Genomic DNA, 8,663 nt, shown 5'->3' with positions numbered 1-8,663 from the left:
GAGTGTCTGGAAGTAACTATCCCAGAAGCATATGTGAGGTTTTTTTCAGAGGATTAGGTATTTTTGCCTCTGAAAGGAGCCCTGGTTATGAGGTATCATACATGTAGTAGGGATTCATGGAGGCTAAGGACCTGGGAGAGAACTGGGAGCAAAGTTATTTGACAGTATTGACATAACTGGATGATATATTCCCAATAAATAATATGTTTCTTTATAAACTTGGTCTGAAAGTGTCTGGTGTAATTTTACGTAAACTGTGGGACAATTTTTCTACAGATACCAGTTTCAAAAGATTTGGATCAATGGAGGATGGAGTGCAAAAATAAGTCCAAATTTCAGACGTAATCCTACTCTTGCTGGTTGCATCTGAACAAGCAGGGTCAAATTCTGAAATTTTTATATTTAGTTCTGAAAAAAACTCGTCAGAGTAAATGTAGTTCTCTGCATTTAGTATCTTGAGGATCACAGCCATTGTATGTCCAAAAGTCCACATTTCTGGACTTGTACTACTCAACTGAGAGTAATACAGGTGCTTCTCAGTAACACAGAAAGTAACATTTTAGCGTATAATGTACTTGCTTGAGGTTGCTGGGAAACGACAAATTTCACACCATTAATAATGGTTTACTTGCTTTCAATTTATGTAAATGTAAACGGTGCTCTTACTGACTTCTGAAAAGCTTATTTTTCCTTCGTAATAAATTGTGACAGTTGTTTGCATTTTTTTTCAGCTGTTCCCCTGTGCATCAATGGTTACCTCCTTGGCTGTGAACTGTGAGTAGCCACTCATTCGGAGTATTTACATTACCTATACTGATGTTTATTAAGTGTGTACTTATTATGTCACCTGTTCATCACCTTTGTAACCTAAATAATCCTGGTAATATTTCTCTTACTCTAATTTTCTTTTTCAGTTTGTAATCATGCTGATTACCCTTCTTGGGACAATTTATAAATGGACTAAGTGAAAATGAATCCAGTGTGGGGATTCACACTGTTTAGCTACTCTGGGACATATATCATCATTCTGACTTTTCTGTAATATAGGCTAATTTCCTGATGCCTCTGTTGACCCCTCTACTGTAGACATACTCCTGTGAAATGCCCACCCTGACAGTTTATGGCTTCATAAATGGTAGACAGAATGTAGTGGGGTTTTTTCTGAATTGGGCTTTTAATTTGCATAAAATGGCATAGGGCTAACAAAGCTGGGATTATGCCATGAATATTAGAGTGGTTGATGAACTCAGCTGCCCAGCAAAACAGATAGAATAAGCTACCTTTGACATTAGAGGGGAACACTTATTCCCAAGTGCCAGTCTTAGGTTGACCGTGCTTCATGAAAGAATCGCTTAAAACGCATCCTCTTTAATAATAGTCTGTGGCTAGAAGCTGTAGTATAGCAGCTTTGTTCGGCTTTTTAAAAACGTGATAAAACAGGTTATTTTCATTCATATGTGTACAAGGGAGGAGGGGGATGTGTCTGTGTGCCCTTCATACTAAATCCTATTACAAGCCCTTCATGAAGCATTAATATGTAAAAGCCGACCTCCCGCCATCTAATCTAGTATAATAAGGGCTTGGATACATTATTAATTTTTGTCACACATCTGAGGCCCCCTTTTATCAACCAAAACCCCCATCCAAATCCCTCGTTGCATCATTAAATTGTGAAAACAGCTTCATCATTCACGACAGAAAAATGGAAGGCCCCGGAGCCATATGGCAAAGGGACCAGCGGTACCAGCCACCCATAGATGTTTCCCCAGTCCCCTTCCTGCAGTGACTGGTGCTTAAAAGACCCTGCGATGCAGTAAATCATCTTGGTTTTTTAGTGCAATATAGGTTTCTTTGCTTGGAAGCAAATGAACCCAGTGCCTGGGATTGAAGCCCATTTTTTTGTGCAGGATATTGAACTGAACATGAAAGGTGGGGTTGACAACTTCAGGGGTTGTCTCTTACAGTGCAAGGTCAGTTTATGTCTTCAGAAGTTGAAAAGTTGGCTCTTGCCTAACCATCCACAAATCCCCTGGTCATACATTGTTTGCAAATCAGAAAAACACACAATATGTCTACCTGCTAATGGAGAGTGAATAATTTCTCTCATTAAACAAGGAAAACGTAAAGATGTAAAGTTCTAGGAAATCTTTGGACTTGCATTTATTTTTTTTTTTATGCTTGTTGACATTAAGGCTGAATTAGGGAGAAATGTTCTGACTTCACTGACACACTAATGACACAGTTTCAGTGAAAATCTTTGGGCCTCTGAGATGAGATGCATTGACATACAATTGTCTGTAATATCATTCGGTTTATTCATGCAAATAATCCTATCGGATTACTTGCTAGGAAGAAGGATTTAGCCCTTAATAACAAGATGAATGGCACTTTAAAAACACAGATGAATTTGAAGTGAAAGGTTGATTTATATATTTTCATTCGGGTTGGAATGCGACAATGATGAAGAGTTCAACATAGATGAGAGATAATTGCATTGTAGAGAAATTTAGTATAGTTATGTAGTGATGATCCTTTATATGAATAGTGCCAGGTTTTGCTGTTTAACAGGTAATGAGAAATATGTGTCATTATCATCGAATTATAAGGTGGCTTTAACTTTTAAAAAAATGTCATTTTATTCTGCCGTTTCTATTTCTTTGTGTAAGAGAGTTCTTATGTTTGAGTGTACACAAATGAGCTAAAATGCTCACTCAGCATTTTTACCAAAAAAAGTCTGTGATTATTGCAGATCTATTTCTGAAACAGTGCTTGGCATGTACAGTCAAAACCTGCATTTCTATTTTAAATACAAAACTGCAAACTCGGGAATTATTTCCTTATCTTGTGTAATCTAACAATGACCCATTAATTTCAGAGAATCTTTCCTGATTTACAGTAACTGCTTAATCTGTTCACTTAGGAAATCAGTGAGCAAACACTGCCACAGCATTTTGGTAATGCTTTTTATAGGGCAAGGGGTTTATTATAGATTTCCAGCATGTTTTTTAATGAATTTCTAAGAGTGTATCAGAAGTTAAAATACAACAATATTTAAATTAACCTGAAATGAGGTGGTAAAAACCAGTACAGTGTCACACCTTTCTACATACGTGTGACAGCACAGCAGGGAGTTTATTCAGAGTCAGCTGCACCTTTGCAATAGCATGAATATGGAATAGGAAATATTAATTTAAATAAAATTATTACATTCCTAGGTTAAAGATAAAACAAGTGCTTAGTTTTAAGGCCATCTAACCTGATATTTGCTATGGCATTAGCCCTTATGTTTCACTTTATTATCCCTTGTATTTTGCTTGATTATTCCTGTCCTGAAAACATTTGTTTATAATAGCTAAAATATAACTTCCAATATAGGAATTTAACACCCAAAGAAGAATGTAGCATATAATTTCTCTGGTTGGACCAGTGGTGACTAGTCATTATTAGTAGTATTTATGCTTTTTTAATTTATGTGGTTTCATTTACTGATATGTGTTATATCTTTCTATGGGATGAAAATACACATTTATACCCAGCAATTTTTTCCAGTGGAGTTGCATGCATACTTTGTAATCAAATTACATACTAGTAATTTTTTTTATATACCGATACACTGACTACATAGTCCTTGCTATTTCTTTCACTATGTGACATTATACACTATCATCTTTTAAGTAATTAAAAGTTAAGTAATTAAAAATCTCTTTAAAAATCTCAACTTTTTCAACAGTTGTATTAATCTGCATGTATTCAAATTACCTACAGCAATCCAAAGTCGATGTCATTGACCTAAATATATTCACTGCACTAAACCCAGAAAAAGAAATATCCCAGAATTACATCCACTTCCTTATTAGAGCATCCTGTTGGAACTTCATGGTGGGTTTCCAGTTCAGCATGGCTTAAGATTCCACTCAGCGTGACTGCTTTCCAGGGTGGTTCCCAACTCCCTGATGTTACTTTGCACTCGAGTGTCGTATGTATTGAACAGAACCCAGTTTACCAGATGGTATTTAATAGATTATCTGATTGTCTGGTCCTTTTTGATAAACCCACAAGTTTATCAGCATTTATATGTATTCCCAAAATAGCTGATGAAATGTGAATATCATGGTAGATCTTGTTTAAGGACAATTCAGCAGTATATCTTTGACAGGTTCATAAACAATGCTAGCCAGTTAATCATCAGTCTCCCAGTGTGATAAATATCACTAGTCCAGATACAGGCAGTCACTTGATTGTGCAAAACACAAAAAGAAGGGGTTTCATCACACCACGTGATGACCCAGCCAAATACCCCAAGTAACCTGGGGTCCCTATACAGCAGACAGGCAGAGATACGCATTGTCTGGGAATGACACAATACACTGAGGTTTGAAGTGCTTGTTCACTCACACGCTTAGTTAAACAGTATAAATCTTCCTGGAGGAGCTCAAAGTCAAGAAAAACTGCACCAGTTTCCAGTTTGCTACTTTCAAAGCATCAAAACAGCAAAATGTGTTTATAATATAGTTGTTAAGATACTGCAAAAGGATGTAATTATTACATGAAATGTCTGAATTTCATATCAGAATAGTGCATTCATTGCATTGTTTCAGAGCATTTAAACAAGCTTGGTCATTGATGTTAAAATGCATGCCACTTCAAATTTTGAATGATGGAGTCGAAAAACCACCAAACCACAAATTTATTTTTTTTTCTGTTAGCATGATTTCAGTCCCTGAGAATTACGATTTTTTTCTAAAAAAAAGTAAAGATTAGACTAATTCTGATTAGCCCTAGCAAAACTTCTGTTCATGGACTAAGTAGAAATTAAGACTAGGTGGGGTTGGAGGACTGTCAGCATTTTATATCCTTTCTGTTGACAGCACATCGTAATCATATAATGACAACCCCTCTGGTGGGAGCCTCTGTAACACTGATATTAAAACCTGTAGTGTAAAAGCATTCAAATGAGATTTATGTGCTTTTAAATGGCATTAACTGCCATTATGAGTAATAGCTCAGATGATTAAATCGTGTGGATACATGTTATTAGGGCATCATACTTGAATTTTCATGTTTTCTTGTATTTTTCAAGGAAAAATACTTTTAAACAATGCAAAAGCAACTCAGTTCCTTCCTCCTGAAAACCCTGCTCACATTAGTCAAAATCCACTGTGATTTAGTGAAAAACATACCACTGAATCCCCAACAATCTCAAAAGAAGAAAAATAGCACTCTATATTCACTTTTTGGGGAGAAAGCTTTGCTAATACTTAATCAGACAGGGTTGTAACCAGTAAACAATCGGTTTATAAAAGTCCAAAGTATAAACACATTATAAATCCAAAAAAATATTATTTTGGATTTGTTTCTGGAATCTGCTTGTCTATTCTTGCCCCGACAATCTCAAAAGCTCTGAATCATAGTGAATTTTCTCTTGATAAGGATAGTTATGTAAACATCTCTGTGGGGAACATGAATTCTACTCCCAGTGTACTACAGCCTGAGGAGAAGGACACTTTTTTTAGTGTAAGGCCGTACGTATGTTCAAATAGGAGAAGTAACTTAGATTAGTTGCAAACCTGGATGTCCATGTGACAAGATGCCTTCTCTGAACTACTAGAGTCTGCTCAATACTCTCTGCTATCATCGTGTCATGCTTAATCGATGGCAAGGTTAATTGTTCATTGTTCATTGAGAACTTAACCCTGAGAAAAGGTATAGCTGTCATAAACCCTACCCATGGGACCCTGCACTGCGCTTCCTTTGTTCCCCCAGTCCGCTGTGGTTGGTTGCACAGTGCTTTCGTACCAGCATCTTCCAGAGGCAGATCCTCCTCTGGGAGAAGAGGTCTCTAGCCTCTTGTGGCAAAAGGGAATCCTCTTCTATTTTCACACACTACTCAAGGGATGCAAGTTTAAAGTTTCACTGATAGCAAATGAGGGGGCACTTGCGGCCCAAACCATGTCTTTTGAAAAATGATGTTGTCTTGCAATGTACTGAAAGTTCCCTAGTCCTGCAGAAGTCAGCAGAGGTTGAAAGCATTCAGGAGCGCTGACCTTTGTAACAAACTAGCCCAACTTCTATTGACCACTTGAGAGGTAAGTGCTCAGGAGATGTATTGTTTCTGAATGTTCTCTGAAATTTTTGAACACAGTTTTGTTTGACCTTGTTGGTACTACAGCAGTGTAAATACACCTCTTTAAATAAAGCATTTTTCTTAGTGTTGGGCTGAAAATGCTCTGTAACAGAAAATTCTCAGTGATGCAATATGAGATAAATTGAGATCCAAGCTATCAAGTGCAAATTCCTGAGGAACTCCATTTACTACTTTTAAATCTGTAAATCACTAAATCTGATCTGTCAGGAGTAATGGGGAGCTATGCATGATAAGAGCAGTGGGTCAAGGCAGAACCGAGTAACCATGCAGCAGCAGCCTTGAGTTCTACAGTTAGCAAACGATCTCAGTAAAATGCTACCCATTGACACACTCAGTTGAAGAAAATATGTTAGAGTTCAGAGCTCAGGGTTGCTAATTCTTGATTGGCAGTAAGCATTTAAAACAGGGGCAGAATCAAAATAAAGGGTTTCAGCCCAGCTTGAAATTAATGCATTGTGTGTAGAAAGGTTTTCTTGACACCACAGAAGGGTCATTTCTTCTATATTTTATACCTTAGCGAATCTTACAAATTATGTCAACCCAATCTCTGTAATTGGTTGCTAGACTGAATCTTAATGTCAAGCAAACTGCCATACACTCAGCAACTCCCTGTCAATAAGAAATGAAGCGCACAAAGCACACCTTAACCCTCTTCCCAATTTCCTTCCTCTCAGCATCTTGGAGTAAGTTTTTCATTCATGCTATCTTTTCCATGTAATCATTACCTCCTTCCCTTCTGGGGACGGAACCTCTTGAAAATCTCCCTTTTTCTTGACCTCAAGACTAAGTTTCTCACAGATCATCTTGAATCTGGTGATGCTATTCTACAGTCTATTGTTTTTTATGTAGAGCACATCTGAACTTCCTTTTTGGGTGTACATTCAGACTTACTCTGAATGCAAAGGAAACCATTGACACCACAAGTGAGGCTTGTAAAAAAAAAAAAAGTTACTTGACTGTCATCCACGGGGTGTGTGAAGGGACCAGTTGTGACTGTAGCAGGAGGCATGTAAGTCAGCAGAGGCTTTGATAGTAGCTCATATTCTATTGGTGCTGTAGCCCTCTAGGCCTGCATACTCACTTGTCTGACTCCTTCTAATGCCGACATCAAGGCTTGCACCCTATTTTGGGTGCCACTTTACCCTACAATCATCCTGTTCATTTAAAATTGAATGTGTATATGTCAAAATCTCTTTGTAGCATTCAGGAACTAACTTGTATTTTCACCACCTCAATACACTGTTACTCCAACTGCTACATCTAACTACTTGGCATTCTATTCTCTGCCATTTTTATCAACAAACTAAATATAAATCAAAGCCACTATCAATATTTTATTGTTTGCAATTACTGACGTGTATGCTGTAGCTTGTTCCTTAACTGAATCTATGATTTACATTTACAGTCATTCGCCTTGTCTTGGAGGTGTCTCAGAGGCTTCCACAATAGTAATAACTAACCACTAATCTGTGAAAATTGCCGAGTTAAAATACACCCAGATTAATAACTGCAACTAGTCTTCATTTACTGTTGTAAATGTAAATGTTTGTGAAAAGGAGGAAAAATTTATTCACATACACCAGGTTGTGTGCTTCTACTACTGAGTTTTCCTGAGAATGTCCCTGCCATTGTCTTACAAATCTTTGTAGTTGCACCACTTTAAATCAGGATTGATTCAAATGACCTTACTGAAGTTGATCTGGTGAATAAAGACAGATTTTTGATTCTCTGGGTCAAATTCTGCAGTCTTTACTCAAGCAAAACACCAATTAATCCTGAGGAGTTACAGACTGTGTAAAGATGCAAAAATGCTCGAAGGAGGAAGAAAAGGGGAAGAACCCTTTAACTGTCTGTTAATTGTTATGTGAAATAGCTTTTTACATTTCTGATCCATTATCAGAAAGATGACACTTGTAAACAGATAGGCAATGGCTACCCCACTTTAATAAATGCTGCATTTTGTTTCATTTGCTTTAAAAGGAGGGATGTTAGGGTTGTCTCAGTTACAGAGCATCTCTCCATTAGTAAATACTCATTATTGTTAATGTAGGTCTCTGTGTAAAAGATATTTCCTTTGGAAAGAGCATTTTTACTGTAGTTCCTCTCTCTCCTCCCCCTCTTTCTCAAACACAAAGTAAGCTTGCTCGCCAGGCAAACCATCTCTGCCTCTCCAGGCCTACCTTTGATGTTCCACACTCCTGAGAAGAGTTAAAGGTACATATTGTTGATTTTAGTATCCATTTGCACTTAGTTTGTTATTAAGAGTGGCACTAGGACCTTCGCTACGTCGGCAAAGGATGAGCCCATGGCATTGAGCATGGATGTGAAAGCCTCATGTGTCTTGAATACTCAGTGGATCTAATTAACAGGTAGAATCGCACCCAGGGTGCTTGAAAAATTGCCAGACACCATAGAAACGAGTCCTTAAGTCCCCGCACCATCTGCACTTTCTTTTCATTGTGGAAGTCTCATTGAAAGATGTTTTTCGACCATTCTAAATTCACTTGTGCGTTAATGG

At 37.4% G+C, this 8,663-nt stretch overlaps 1 protein-coding gene across 1 annotated transcript in view; it reads right to left on the bottom strand.

Moving 5' to 3' along the window:
- The window catches only part of SLC17A6 (solute carrier family 17 (vesicular glutamate transporter), member 6), a 28,793-nt gene that overhangs the window by 19,688 nt on the left and 442 nt on the right, over window positions 1-8,663 (bottom strand). The gene's annotated exons all lie outside the window — the stretch shown is intronic.

The sequence above is a fragment of the Phaethon lepturus genome, unplaced genomic scaffold (assembly GCF_000687285.1).
Source record: "Phaethon lepturus isolate BGI_N335 unplaced genomic scaffold, ASM68728v1 scaffold2698, whole genome shotgun sequence".
NCBI lineage: Eukaryota > Metazoa > Chordata > Aves > Phaethontiformes > Phaethontidae > Phaethon > Phaethon lepturus.
The sequence above is the reverse complement of the archived record's forward strand: the minus strand, read 5'-3'. Positions and strand labels throughout refer to the sequence as shown.